At 43.5% G+C, this 15,801-nt stretch overlaps 1 protein-coding gene across 4 annotated transcripts in view; it reads left to right on the top strand.

Annotated features, from left to right (window-relative positions):
* Window positions 1-1,724: 1,724 nt before the first annotated feature.
* Window positions 1,725-15,801, top strand: part of LLGL2 (LLGL scribble cell polarity complex component 2) — a 156,489-nt gene continuing 142,412 nt past the window's right edge. For 3 of the 4 annotated variants that reach the window (XM_073608170.1, XM_073608171.1, XM_073608168.1), the window contains exon 1: window positions 1,725-1,869. The gene's annotated coding sequence lies outside the window, so the exon portion shown is untranslated. Of the gene's footprint in view, window positions 1,977-15,801 lie in introns of all 4 variants that reach the window. The other variant, XM_073608169.1, reaches the window with a different exon arrangement.

Here is a 15,801-nt window from a genome sequence, read left to right as displayed (position 1 = left end):
TCTGATCTTTGAAATTCCCAGATTAGAATGGCAGCTGCAATAGCCAGCTACACACACTGAGCAGATCGAAGCTGTGTCTGTAAGAGAATCAGATCTCAGCTTTGTGATGTGTGGGGAGGAAGAGATCTGCTGAGTGCCCTGCCAGCAGTGACCCTGTCCTCTTCTCTGCTGACCACTGTTTTCTGCCCTGCTAACCCCTGTACACTGCCCAACTGCCCCCCTGTACCCTGCTGACCACTGTCTTCTGCCCTGCTAACCCCTGTTCCCTGCTGACCACTGTCTTCTGCCCTACTAATCCCTGTACACTGCTCTCCTGTACCCTGTTGACTACTGTATTCTGCCCTGCTAACCCCTGTACACTGCCCTACTGACCCCCTGTACCCTGCTGATCACTGTCTTCTGCCCTGCTAACCACTGTACCCTTCTGACCTACTAACCCATGGACACTGCCCTACTGACCCCATGTACCCTGCTGACCACTGTCTTCTGCCCTGCTTACCCCTGTACACTGCCCCCTTGTACCCTTCTGACCACTGTCTTCTGACCCGATTACACCTGTACACTGCCCCACTGACCCCCGTCTGCTGCCCCCTGTACCAGTGGCAGCCTGTCCATTAGGGGCGCAGGGGCACTGCTCCCCCTAATCCATCCGCCCGGCCCCTAAACTCTAACTGGCTTCAAAAAGGGTGGGCTTGGGGCGCAGTGAGCCCACCCACTTGTGTGACATTAACAAATTAATATTTGCTAATGTATTCCTGCTTCTCCTCCTGGCCAATCAGGAAGTCTTAAGACTCCCCCTGCCTCCTGTTTGGCCGGGAGGAGAAGCAACGGCCCTGGCGGCAGTAACAGCCTATTCCAGGGGCCCAGAATAGTGCACTACCACTTCGTCCTCCTCCCCACCCCTCTACCATAGTATAAGGAAAGGCCATGGATTGCGCACACACCGGGGGGGGTGAGTGTGGCTTTAGTGTGAGTGGATCGAGAGCTGCGCAGGGGGTGGGGGAAGGTGCGAGTGAGGGGGCCAGCACCCCTCGCCAAAATATTGACCAGCACCCGCCACTGCCCTGTACCCTGCCCTACTGACCCCTGCCCCCCATCTGCTGCCCCCTCTACCCTGTCCTATTGACCCCCATCTGCTGCCCCCTCTACCCTGTCCGCTGCCCCCTCTACCCCGTCGTCCTACTGACCTTGCATCCTCTGCCCCCTGACATTTGGCGCGGTGGGGTGGTAAATCCATGGATGAACGGGCTGTGTTTATGAGCCGTGGTGTGTCTGATCCCTCTGGGTGTATAGTGGGGGGATGATAGGGGTACTCCTGGAAGGTGGAGGAGGATTGTAGGGTGACATGGAGTGCTTGGACATTTCTCCTCCATTATCATACATTGCACTGACATTATTGTATAGAAAAGTAGTTGTGATCCAGCCAGAACGGTAAAGGAATGTAGACAGCCCCGAGCCTTGCCCCCATAAGGTAAGGAAGACTTCCACTGTAGTGCTCCCCTATGTACGATGTCCCCTGTCCCATCTATGAGGGCCCCCCCCTCCTCTCCGGGTTTACTTTTCTTCATGGCGGAGTGTTACGGGCGGGTCCTCCCAGTGTTCTACACAGGTGAGCCAGGTGCGCGGAGGAATCAAAGCAGCGCTTCTCATCGCACATTATTCATGAGCTGAGGGGCGGGCCTACAGACACTGAACGTCATCCAGCCATCCAGGGCGTGGTCTGAGAGCTACAGGCCCCCTTTTTCATTGGCTGCCCAGCGTGAGGGAGTTATGAATATGTAATAAGCCGGCCCCTGGTTGAGAGAACCAGGAAGCGGCTGCGGCCCAGGCGCCTCCCGCGGGACACGGATCGGGGGAGACACAGGACAGGTGAGGGGTGTGCGGCTGGCGGTGAGGGAGCGGTGATGTGACGGCTGTGTGGCTATGGGTGGCCCGGTGATAGGGAATGCAGGGCAGTGATAGCAGGCTGCAGAGCGGTGAGTGCCCGCTGGGGGTCGGTGTACGGGGCTCCGGGGTGATGGGAGAGGTGTGAGGTGGACGGAGCCCGGCTGTAATCCGGCCAACACGGCTCTCCCTCAGACAACAGGTGTGTACCCGGGGGCGGGGCCTAAGTTCACTCTGTATGGGAGAGACATACTGACTCACCTCCGTATACGAACCCTGTATACGACTTCCAGCACTCCTGTATACTACATTATACTGTATACCACTTCCACCACTCCTCCCTGTATACTACATTATACTGTATACCACTTCCACCACTCCTCCCTGTATACTACATTATACTGTATACCACTTCCACCACTCCTCCCTGTATACTACATTATACTGTATACCACTTCCACCACTCCCCCCTGTATACTACATTATACTGTATACCACTTCCACCCCTCCCCCCTGTATACTACATTATACTGTATACCACTTCCACCACTCCCCCCTGTATACTACATTATACTGTATACCACTTCCACCACGCCTCCCCGTATACTACACTATACTGTATACGACTTCCGCCACTCCTCCCTGTATACTTTACTACATTATACTGTATACCACTTCCACCACTCCCCCTGTATACTTTACTACATTATACTGTATACCACTTCCACCACTCCTCCTGTATACTACATTATACTGTATACCACTTCCACCACTCCCCCCTGTATACTACATTATACTGTATACCACTTCCACCACGCCTCCCCGTATACTACACTATACTGTATACGACTTCCGCCACTCCTCCCTGTATACTTTACTACATTATACTGTATACTACTTCCACCACTCCCCCCTGTATACTACATTATACTGTATACCACTTCCACCACTCCTCCTGTATACTACATTATACTGTATACCACTTCCACCACTCCCCCCTGTATACTACATTATACTGTATACCACTTCCACCACGCCTCCCCGTATACTACACTATACTGTATACGACTTCCGCCACTCCTCCCTGTATACTTTACTACATTATACTGTATACTACTTCCACCACTCCTCCCCGTATACTACACTGTATACTACATTATACTGTATACTACTTCCGCCACTCCTCCCCGTATACTACATTATACTGTATACTACTTCCGCCACTCCTCCCCGTATACTACACTGTATACTACTCCCACCACCCCTCCTGTATACTACATTGTACTGTATACTACTCCCACCACTCCTCCCCGTATACTACACTATACTGTATACGACTTCCGCCACTCCTCCCTGTATACTTTACTACATTATACTGTATACCACTTCCACCACTCCCCCTGTATACTACATTATACTGTATACCACTTCCACCACTCCCCCCTGTATACTACATTATACTGTATACCACTTCCACCACTCCCCCCTGTATACTACATTATACTGTATACCACTTCCACCACTCCCCCCTGTATACTACATTATACTGTATACCACTTCCACCACGCCTCCCCGTATACTACACTATACTGTATACGACTTCCGCCACTCCTCCCCGTATACTACACTGTATACTACTCCCACCACCCCTCCTGTATACTACATTGTACTGTATACTACTCCCACCACTCCTCCCCGTATACTACACTGTATACTACTTCCATCATTCCTCCCCGTATACTACATTACAACTACCACTCCTCCCTGTATACTACATTATACTGTATACTACTTCCACTACCCCTCCTGTATACTACTTCCATCACTCCTCCCCATATACTACACTGTATAGTACTTCTAGCAGTCCTCCCTGTATACTACATTATACTGTATACCAATTCCACCACTCCTCCCCGTATACTACATTATACTGTATACTACTTCCACCACGCCTCCCCGTATACTACACTGTACACTACATTATACTGTATACTACTTCCACCACTCCCCCCTGTATACTACTTCCATCATACTTCCCTGTATACTACTTCCATCACTCCTGTATACTACACTATACTGTATACCAGTGGTCATCAACTCCTGTCCTCAGGGCCCACTAACAGGCCAGGTTTGTACGATAACTGAAATACATCACAGGTGATATCATTTGCTGCTCAGTGATTGCAGTATTCTAGTCTGCATCTCCCCAAGGTAATACATAAAACCTGGCCTGTTAGTGGGTCCTAAGGACAGGGTTGATGATCACTGCTGTATACAACCTCTCCTCCTGTATACTAAATTATGCTATATACTATACTGTATACAACCACTTCTGTATACTACATTATACTGTATACTACTGCCACTCCTCCTGTATATTACATTATGACTACCACTCCTGTATACTACGTTACACCATATGTAAGATGGATACTCACTGACCTCTATATACTCCACTACTACATTACCCTGTATATTACCACCTCTGCTCCTGTATACTACATTACACTGTGAGAGAGATGGCTACTGACTGACCTGGTTCTGGTGGCGAAGTGCACTTTGATAAATGATTTCTTTTCTGATCAATCTATAGTAGATAACCCATTTGATTGATATGGAGCACACAGAGGAACGGGACGGGGTCATCCCCAAACTGTTATCTCAAAGTTGGGAGCATAAAATTGTCCAAAATGTCTTGGTATGCTGATGCTTCAAGGGTTCCCTTCACTGGAACTAAGGGGCCAAGAACAACCCTCCACCAAACGAGAGCTGTGTCTCTATCCTCTCAAACATTCCTATAGACACACTCCTAAACCTTGTGGACAGCCTTCCCAGAAGAGTTAAAGCTGTTATAGCTGCAAAGGGTGGGCCAACTCAATATTGAACCTTACAGACTTATGCCCCGTACACACGGTCGGACATTGATCGGACATTCCGACAACAAAATCCTAGGATTTTTTCCGACGGATGTTGGCTCAAACTTGTCTTGCATACACACGGTCACACAAAGTTGTCGGAAAATCCGATCGTTCTAAACGTGGTGACGTAAAACACGTACGTTGGGACTATAAACGGGGGGGGGGGGGGGGGTGGCCAATAGCTTTCATCTCTTTATTTATTCAATACAGGGCATTTTCACCTCCTTCCTGCCCAGGCCAATTTTCAGCTTTCAGCGCTGTCACACTTTCAATGACAATTGAGCGGTCATGCGACGTTGTACCCAAATTAAATTTTGATAGTTTTGCCCCCTTCCACAAATGGAGCTTTCTTTTGGTGTTCTTTGATCACTTACTTTTTGCTATAATATCCCTTTTTAAAAAAACAAAAAAAAACAAAAAAACAATTCTCCACAATACCAGGAAGCCAAGGACGTCATATAACCCCCACCCGGAGGGACAAAGGGTTCCTGCTGCTGTCATTTTACTATACGGCGGTAGGGAACTGGTTAAAGCTTGTGTGTGTGTGTGTATGTATATATTATTCTAGACCCTTCATTTCTATCTGATGTGGTGGCAGACTGGACTTGTGGTTTCTTTATTCACAGCTCTCTGTAAATGAATATCATGGCTGTGCAGGTGGATGTCCACACAGCTGCTCCAATTTCAGTTTTTAAAGAGGAGCCACCTGTCCACTGTCATGGGTGTGGGGGGTTTACTGGAAGATGTTACACTGTAAATACAGGTGTAACATGCTATCCTTTAAGATGCAGTAGCAACTTGTTATCAATTTTATCTCTGTTCCAATTATGTAATTTCATGATCCTACCAATCAAACTATGATTGTATTCATGGACAAAGTATCTCAGCGCCAACAAACAAAGCAAAACCATTATTACCAGGTGTAAGCAGTAATGAGATCACTAACTTTGGATCGTATCTCATCTATTAATCAGAATCCACTTCCCCATATATTGTAAATGCAGTATACTGTTAAGAGGGAATTAAATCAACCATTTATTGAAGTTGTATGGGCCCCCTTGGTTTGAATCCAAATGGGAAGTTACAGCTAGTCAGTTATGTGTTGATTTACTTGTTTTAATGGAATCTCACATTAATCAGAATAAAAAACAATCAACCCCCCACTAACAATTCGAAAGATGAAACAAATTTTGCTTCAAGTTTTTGTACAAAATCCTTCTAGTGTATGGCCAGCTTTGTCTTCCCTGTCTGACTCGTGTTTTCTTCCCTTCTCCCCTTGTCTGTGCCTTACTATCTTTATTCTTTTCTCTCTATTCTAACTTTCTCTTTATTGGATTTTGAGCTGTTGAGTTTTGTTTTCCAATGCAGGCATGTGGAGCCCACTTTATCTTGTTACCAACAAAGTCTTTGGCAGCTATCTTTTGGCATGTATTTTTAGAATGTGTCTAATGCTTTAATTGTTTTCCCCATTATACAAATAACATAATTTGCTCTGTTGTGTCCTATGATGTAGTGATTGATTATTGTACACTGGTTTATGACCGGTAATTGGTCACTTCTGGCCTGCAAGCATTCTGCTTCAACGCACTTTGATTATATCTGGAGCCATCAAGCTCACACTATATAGGTGGTATTTTCTGTTACCAAAAAAAAAAAAAATCATGAAGTGACTTACGAGCATGCTTGTCAACCCTTTTTTAGCTCCAAGAACCACCTGATGAACTAATAAACTATACATCAGCAAATTCAGTAAGTTGTAGATATAATAAAACAAATTAAAAATGTGACCTGTGTAGAGTATTTTACACGCAACACAACATTTTTAATGGTTCTTTAGGGCTCATTTACACCAGAGAGCTGTGCTGATCTCATGGCTGCCTGCATGCCCATGAAGACCATACCAACGTGCCAGTCCTGGTGAGGTGACAGCTCAATACTGTTCTATTCACTGCAGTGACATTGAGATGCAGTAGTTTGCACTGTAGCCTGCTGTGATGAAAAAAGTACTGTGCACTGTTTTTCTTAATTGTACTTCACTGGATACAGGTGTAAAGGCTAAAGTGCTTCCGCAGGAGAAGTTCCTGTCGCTTCACTCCCAGGTGAAGTCGCTGGAAAGTCCCTTAATTTGAAACGTAAAAAATAATGACAACAATTATCAGTTGAGCGGGGCAGCCACTATTTTATAAACTATTAAAACATATTTTTTGTTTTTAATATTTTTACACCTTCTAACATATTTACATGTTTCACAAGCGCAAAATAAAAACAACAAAAAAAAAAATAAATTTTGTAAATAATTTTTTAATTCTTTGTATTATTGCTGGCAGCTGAAGTAAACCAAACAATTGCAGTAGGTAGTGGTAATTGGTATCGGCGAGTACTAAAAAGTATTGGTCCTCGTAAAAAAAAAAAAAAAAATATTTAGTATCGGGGCATTCTTAATTGTGACAATAAATAACCCTTTACAAAAAACCCACCAACACCACAAACCATGCTTTATTTACTCAGTGGAGATCTGATCCAGACCCCGCAAGTAAATTTGCAGCAGTAGATTACTGCTGTTGGTCATCTATTGGCTGCAAGCAGCCAGCATTAGATCACTATAACAGTGTTTGGCTGCTCTGTGTAAGGCTGGGTAGAGCTATGACCACTCTGCCCAGCCCATCGTAGTGAATGGGTGTGCAGTGACGCCACAGGTGATGTCATCACACTCCCAATGTAAAAACAGCAAGGACACGCTGCGTTTACTTTCACAAAGCGCTCCTTTGGAAATGGACTTTGCAATGGATGCCAGCTGTGACAAGCAGCCGGTGGTTCTAGCGTCTACCCCTGCCAAGACCCACGGAAGCTGCCGACCCCCATCACTGGGCAAATAGCCACTATCCTAGTGCTCCATTAAAATGGTGCTGGGGACTCGAGTGGTTAAAGTGTATTTCCACTTTTGCAGTTAAATTGGGACAACACCTACTTTATGTTTGTTACATGTCCCTATTCACATAGCATAACTTAAAAAAATATTAAAATTATTGCAGCTTACTTTTTGTAGAAAACAATTCATTCTAGTTCTCTTTGTTTAAAGAGGAGATAGGGTTAATTATGACAAATACAACTGCCTTATCTACACTGTGCAGGCAGATCTTATTCATAAATTCTAACTAGATTTGAACACTGTCTGTCCTAACAAAGGTGTAGAGGCTGGGCTTCATACATTGCATGTTAATGAGGACAGACTTGGGGCAGACTTACTCTAACATTGATCGAAAAACCTTGCGGTCAGCCATGACTCCTTCTGCTGAGAAACATCTAAAAGGTAAGAAATGTATAAATAAATAAATAAAGCACGCTATGTGAATGAGGAAAAAAGAACAAACATATAGTGGTGTTCTCTCGAATTTGACTGCAGGAAATGAATACGCTTTAAAAAATAAAATTAGTGAAAAAGTAGCCCTCTCCTTCCTTTTTCCTTTTCCTTTTCCTTTTCCTTCCTGTACACTGAGCTGTGCGCATGCATCTTGGCTGAAGATGGCCAGCAAGGGAGCTTGGAGGTAAGTATAGTTCTGCTTTAACATGCATTGGGTTTAAACAATTTACTGCAACAAAATCATGTGAATTCACCCTTGGTAATGGAAAAGTTACTGTGGGTTAAGAGCGGCTGATATTTGTGTACTAAATTTTGCTATAGAGCTGGGCAAACCTCTGATGAGAAAATGGAGTAGCGGCATACCATATCCACAAGTCTCTCTTTGCCCTCTGTTACCGAACACTGAAACTAGAAGGGCCTTGCCATTGTTTATACTCGTTGTTTATACAGGGTTTATGGAAACATTGGGTGTAGTGTATACATCAGAGAAGAATTCAAACCATTCATTGTGATGTTGTATGCAAATTATTCCACTGAGAGTTTGATGCAGTAAGGACAATTAAAAAGCACTTGTCATGCATAGTGCAGTAACCCATAGCTACCAGTCAGTTTCCAGATACTGCTGTCATATTGGTAATAAGGTTACAAAAATGAAGACCAGTCTCACTATTATGACAGAGAGGCAATTGCCTCATATACAGTGCCTTGAAAAAGTATTCATACCCCTTTTCCACATTTTGTCATGTTATGTCCAGAAACGTAAATGGATTTTATGTGATGGACCAACACAAAGTGGCACATAATTGTGAAGTGGAAGGAAAATGATCAATGGTTTTTAATGTTTTTTTACAAATATGAGTCAATACTTTGTAGAACCTCCTTTCACTGCAATTACAGCTGCAAGTCTTTTTGGGGCCGTCTCTACCAACTTTGCACATCTAGAGTGACATTTTTGCCCATTCTTCTTTTCAAAATAGCTTAAGCTCTGTCAGATGGGATGGAGAACGTCTGTGAACAGCAATTTTCAAGTCTTGCCAGAAATTCTCAATTGGATTTAGGTCTGCACTTTGACTGGGCCATTCCAACACATGAATATGCTTTGATCTAAAACATTCCATTGTAGCTCTGGCTGTATGTTTATGGTTGTTGTCCTGCTGGAAGGTGAACCTCTGCCCCAGTCTCAAGTCTTTTGCAGACTCGAACAGGTTTTCTTCTAAGATTGCCATGTGTTTGGCTCCATCCTTCTTCCCATCAACTCTGACCAGCTTCCCTGTCCCTGCTGAAGAAAAGTATCCCCACAACACGATGCTGCCACCACCATGTTTCACAGTGGGGATGGTGTGTTCAGGGTGATGTGCAGTGTTTGTTTTCCCCTACACATAGTTTTGCTTTTTAGATCAAAATGTTCAATTTTGGTCTCATCTGACCAGAGCACCTTCTACCAAATGTTTGCTGTTTCCCCTATATGGCTTCTTGCAAACGGGACTTTCTTTCAACAATGGCTTCTTGCCACTCTTCCATAAAGGCACTATTTGTGGAGTGCACGACTAATAGTTGTCCTGTGGACAGATTCTCCCACTTGAGTTGTGGATCTCTACAGCTCCTCCAGAGTTACCATGAGCCTCTTGGCTGCTTAATGCTCTCCTTACCCGGCCTGTCAGTTTAGGTGGACGGCCATATCTTGGTAGGTTTGCAATTGTCATACCCTTTCCATTTTCAGATGATGGATTGAACAGTTCCCTGTGAGATGTTCAAAGCTTGGGATATTTATTTATAACCTAACCCTGCTTTAAACTACTCCACAACTTTATCCCTGACCTGTTTGGTGTGTTCCTTGGCCTTCATGATGCTGTTTGTTCACTAAGGTACTGAGGACTTCACAGAACAGCTGTATTTATACTGAGATTGAAATAACACACATGTGGACTCTAATAATTAGGTGATTTCTGAAGGCAATTGGTTCCACTAGATTTTAGTTAGGGGTATCAGAGTAAAGGGGGCTGAATACAAATGCATGCCACACTTTTCAGATATTTATTTGTAAAAAATGTTGAAAACCATTTATGTGCCACTTGGTGGTCTACCATATAAAATACATTTATGTTTTTGGTTGTAACATGGAAAAATTGAAGGGGTATGAATACTTTTTCATGTGTATGTGGTGGTGTGTGGGTTTTTTTTGTTTTTGTTTTTTTTGCGCCTAATGCATTCAAGCACACTCGTGTTTACTGCAATGCAATACAACACACAGATGTGAACCATCTATGAAGCGATGAACTGTGTTGTGGGGGCTTGTGCAAGCTGCCCATAGAAAATTCAGCAGGGACCGGCTGAATTTCGATCCATCTATGGCCGTTCTGTTTGTGGGCAGTCACTCTAATGATCAACTTCTCAAACAGGCTTGTTGGGAAAATTTGTGTTCCTATGCTCCAGCATTGGACTGTGCCTCTGTATCCCCACTTCCAGTGCAATTTTAAAAGTTAAATTGCAAATCTTTTTATAATTATAGATAGATCTATATATATCTCTTCTTTTTTTTTTTTTTTTATCACTTTGAGGAATAGAGTCGGCCCCAAAACAAGGGAGCATTTTTCCTTTCTTGGAATTTATTCTTTAAAATATTCCTTGCAGTGTGTATGCACTGTATATACTCATACAGTGGGGCTCCTCTGGCACTGCATGAGTTAAAGCTGAATTCTAGGTAGATCATCTGTGCTCTTTCTCCTTTCACTATCCAGTCATATACTGGGGTGGGTCTAAGACAGAGGTTCTCAACTCCTATCCTCAGGACCCACTAACAGGCCAGGTTTGTACGATAACTGAAATACATCACAGGTGATATCATTTGCTGCTCAGTGATTACAGTATTCTAGTCTGCATCTCCCCAAGGTAATACTTAAAATCTGGCCTGTTAGTGAGTCCTAAGGACAGGAGTTGAGAACCACTGCTCTAAGATGACCTGGGCTTAGAGGAAGACGATCGAGTGATGATGGCCCTCAGACTGAGGACATCTAGTGGCAGAAATAGTACTGCGGAAAAACCTGGACTGAGATTAAACATCTCTATAAAAGCTAGTTTTGTTATCTTCTCTTTTTATGGACCGTTCATTTTTATTTTGTTTTCAGCTGAAATTCTACTTTTTAAATGCTTTCTAATCTTGGGGTGAAGAGAATGAGCACAAATACCATATCCCTCGCTCCCCCAGCAGCTGGTGCTCTTCTATGCCATTCAATGCTTCCAGGAAGTGGGTGGGCCCACGCCATCATTGTGTACAATGCAGGACTGCTGGTCCTGTGATGTCAGGCTACCTGTATGCAAATGAGGTAAACGTCCAGGAGAGTTGGTACATTATGGTTAGTGGGCTTGAACGTTTACAGTTACATGACTCTGGAACCAGCTTGAGGTAGAATCCTGCCATTGTTTACGTGGAATTGGTACCTTCTAGTCCCACTTGTAAGTGGATGGGTGCTTTTAGACTGACCGGCATACAAAAGGTAGTAGATGCTGTGCAATGGTGGACTTATTCGGCAAAGACCAGCACACAAGGGATCTCTAAATACCATCCAAGGGTTTTAATGAAAGAAATATCACATCCCAGTGCACAAAGTGCAACGTTTCGAACCGGCGAAGAGCCCCTTTGATGTGATCATGCTCAGGGGGTCTTGTGTTGCTATGGAATGTTGCACTTTATGCACTGTGATCATTCTTCAATAAAACCTTTTGGACGTTATTTGAAGATCCGTGGTGTGCTGGCAAATCTGTACATTGATCAGTGATGTTTCCAGTCTCTAGCTGGCCGTTGCAGCCCCTGCTATTTTTTTTAAGCCCATTCCAGGAATGTGTGCATTGGGAATATTGACACTACTTATTCAGCAAAGGGCCCCTGTGAGGAAAAAACAAATGTTGGGCCTCCAACAATTAATGGTTAAGTACAAACACTTCTTCATTGTGCAAAAATAGATGCATGTGAAGAGCCGCGCTGAACACACTCATCGCCTATAATATGCAATGGGATCAAACATCCCCTTCACTTCCTGCCCAGATAGTATCAAGTCAATGGAAGACGTGTTCTGCTTGTCCTGCCAGTCAGGTAGGGAATGAAGGAGACGTGTTATCTGATGAAAGGGTTTTTTTTTTGTTTTTTTTTTTTTATATTGCCATCATGAAGAATGACTGTCATATTCTGTATATAGCTATGTCCTGTCACCAGAATAAGCGAGCCGTTGCTTGTACCATCCTTGTTCAGAGCCCTGCACATGCACTGGGTTCTTTCTCCTGTCCCTGCGACTGAGCTCAAGATGCATGAAAAAAAATACTCCACCACAGCAAATGAGAATGGGAAAGTCACTCGGTGTCCTGTAAAGACTTTTTGACCCGTGTTGGTTTCTAAGTTTTCCATGCAGTGACTACTTTAAAGTGTAAGTCCATCTTAAAACTAAAATCCCTGCATCTACAAACATCCACGATCTAACACTAACCTATCTAGCTCTATAAAGAAAAAAATCAGTATGCATACCTTTTTTCTGAAGCCAATCTGATCTCCAGCGGCGGAAGCTCTGCAGAGGACACAGCCAGCAATGGCTGTGAAATGAATATGGAGTGTTGTCACCCATAGACTTACTGTGGGGCTTCTGCTGTCGCACGTGTCCTCTGCACCCGTCTACACAGCGAAGCTGCAGATGACAGCTTAGCGTAGGATCGGGTTGGATAGGCTTCAAAAAAGGGATGTATACTGATTTCTTCTTTACAGGGTTAGATAGGTTAGTGTTAGATCGTGGATGTCTGTAGATGCAGGGATTTTAAGTTTGGGGTGGACTGCTACTTTAATTTACGATTTGTTTAGTGATGGCACTGCTTTATTGCAGCAATTTTTTTTTTTTTCTGAGCTCTAACAGGTGTGTGTGTGGTGTGTATGTAATAAGAATATTCCTGCGCTACCCAATTGGAAAAAGAAAAGAAAAGAAAAACTCAGAAAAATAGTAAAAACGCACGTATGCGACTGGACAGCTGCATGCACCGAAGCAAGGGTCAGACATAAGTCCAAAATCAAACTGAGGTATAGGGGGGGAGGTGCTGCGCTAACCAGAAGAAAGCTGTAAATCTCTGTCTGTGGTCAATTAATAAAATGACATAAAATCGCATAATAAATCGCATAAATAAGTGTTGACACTAAAAAACATTCAAGTCTTAATAATCAGCATCATGTGTATGTGAAAAAAAAGTGCATAAAAAAATCCTTTTCAATTGGTATATACTAAATAACAAAAAAATCGCATGTTAAATCGCATAAATAAGTGTTGACACTAAAAACATATAAATCTAGATAATCATGTGTAGGTGCACAAAGGGACATAAACACTACTTCATGTGAATAATTCTAAATAAAAATACATAGAATAAATCAGAAATAACCATCAAAAACCTATCCTTATAAATGGTGCAAAACGTACAAAGTGCCAGTGCTTAAAGGTGATCTAGATATCGCAAATAAAACACATCAATCCAACGCAATATGGATAATAAATAATATAAATGAATGTCCCAATAATAGTGATATAAAATATATTGTGCTGGCCTGCAAAACAAATGTAAGCAGTGGCCCCTTACCTAGCGGTGCTAGGTCAACCGCATGAATTGTAGCTAAAACGCCAGAGCCTCAATCGCGTCCCTATATTCACGCTTGCCGGTGTTGGGTTATCTTAATGGCAGCTGATTACAAGTAGCTATGGTCCTATCAGGGGTCCTGGACCAGTGCGGATCCTAGCTCAGCCTCCACATCTCAGGTATGTATGTACAGGAATATGCAGGACAAAGGTACTTGATAGTGAAGTATGTATTAACCAGGTAATGCTTTATTAAAAATCTTTAAGTAGATGTACTCACATAAAAACAATGCAGAGCAAACCTCTCTCCTTTCACAGCAATGTGAAACAGCCTATTCCGTCCCTATGTGTGACATCACCGATCACGTGACTTCTTCAGTGTGTGTGTGTGTGTGTGTGTGTGTGTGTGGTGTTTTGTCATTTAAAAAAAAAAAAAAAAGTTATACTTACCTGCTCTGTGCAGTGGTATTGCTCACCGCTGGCTATGAGGTGAGGATAGGTAGTCCCCACGCTCCCTACTGCAGCCCTGCAAAGCTCTAATCTCTTCTCCCCTTTCTTCCCCTTCACACATTGGGGGGGGGGGCACAGGGACACTGAAAGTCCTTGAGGACATTGAGGTATGTCCTATGAGGTATGCATTCTATTGGTCCTTTTTTATTTATTTATTTTTACCTTAATGCAAGCAATGCATTAAATGTAAAACATGTTTTTATGTTTAGTAACACTTTAAGGTTCCCATGCACCCTCAAAAGCACTTAAAATACGCGAAAAAGTGTTTGAAAACCTGTCATTTTGGACAGTTTGTTTGTTTTTCGTTCAGTTAATGGGCAAAGATCGAAAATCGGTTGTGACTTTTTTGAGCCATAAAATTGTAGGAAAAGTTTGAGAACTTCTGCCGAACGGATCATTTGAAAGGGTAATGTGTTTTCTCACCTGTTTGAAAATTGAACTGTTGGTGCTGTGCATATGTTACACAGAAGCAAAAAAACAAACCAGAAGCTGATTAATTTATGTCCATTGAACAATTTATTGTTTAAAATTTGGTGATTACATGATGGCAGTATTGTTTTGCTTTTACAATCATGTGTTCGTTTTTCGCAAATAAAAGAAAGGAGCCTTACACTGGTCTAAGCTGTACCAATGTAACTATGTATAACATACCAATGCCTGCAATTATTCTTTAACAAGGTAGACCCCTTTCACACATGCTTTCCGATCAGGTCTGCCTGTCAGTTTTTCAGGTGGACCCGATCGGACCTTCCATTCACTCCTGTGGAGCGGTGACATGTCCGCTGTTATCCAATCCGATCCTGTCCATGAAATCCAGACGGATGGTGACCCTATTTTTCATCAGTCTGGCGCATGGGATCGGATGAAAAGGACAGGCGGTCCATTTTCATCCGATCTCCCCATGGAGGAGAGTGTGGTTCTGACAGGTCCGTCCCTGCACATTGAGCGGAGATGGACCTGTCATCTGCCTACTCAACAGGTATCAGCAGATCGATCCCCCGCTGAGCAAGCAGAGTCTGCCAAGCGGACAAACCCGTGTGAGCGGACCCTTACACAGCAACACACACAGTTCTAGTTGATCGCTTGCATAGTTCAGTGTGATCCCCTTCTGTATTAGATGTCATCCTCTCCTGTGCCAGACAAGTTCTGTATAATCCTCTCCTGTGTCTGTGAAGTCATGTGTAGGGGACAGTTACACAGTATATTTGTCTGAGCCCTACTCCCTGTCAAAGGAGCCTGGCTAAAAATTGTTGTCCGACTAGCACCTACAGTCAATCGGCTGCAGACACTGTTCAGACAGCTGGTTCTAGTAGCTGTCAAAATACAATAGTCTGGCTGGGGTATTTTCCATGCATGTGGATGGAGGAATCGGAGTGAGAGAAATGTTAAAGGATCACCCATATTTAGGGTGTAATCTGCAACATGCTCCAGAAGGGTAACTTAGCACCTCCCTCTTGAGACAGTAGGCAGTGGGTCCTTTCCCTGCACCTGCTGTAAGACTTTAAAAACGTGGCTCTGCCAGCAC

Source organism: Aquarana catesbeiana, linkage group LG12 (assembly GCF_042186555.1).
Source record: "Aquarana catesbeiana isolate 2022-GZ linkage group LG12, ASM4218655v1, whole genome shotgun sequence".
Taxonomy (NCBI): domain Eukaryota; kingdom Metazoa; phylum Chordata; class Amphibia; order Anura; family Ranidae; genus Aquarana; species Aquarana catesbeiana.
The sequence above is the reverse complement of the archived record's forward strand: the minus strand, read 5'-3'. Positions and strand labels throughout refer to the sequence as shown.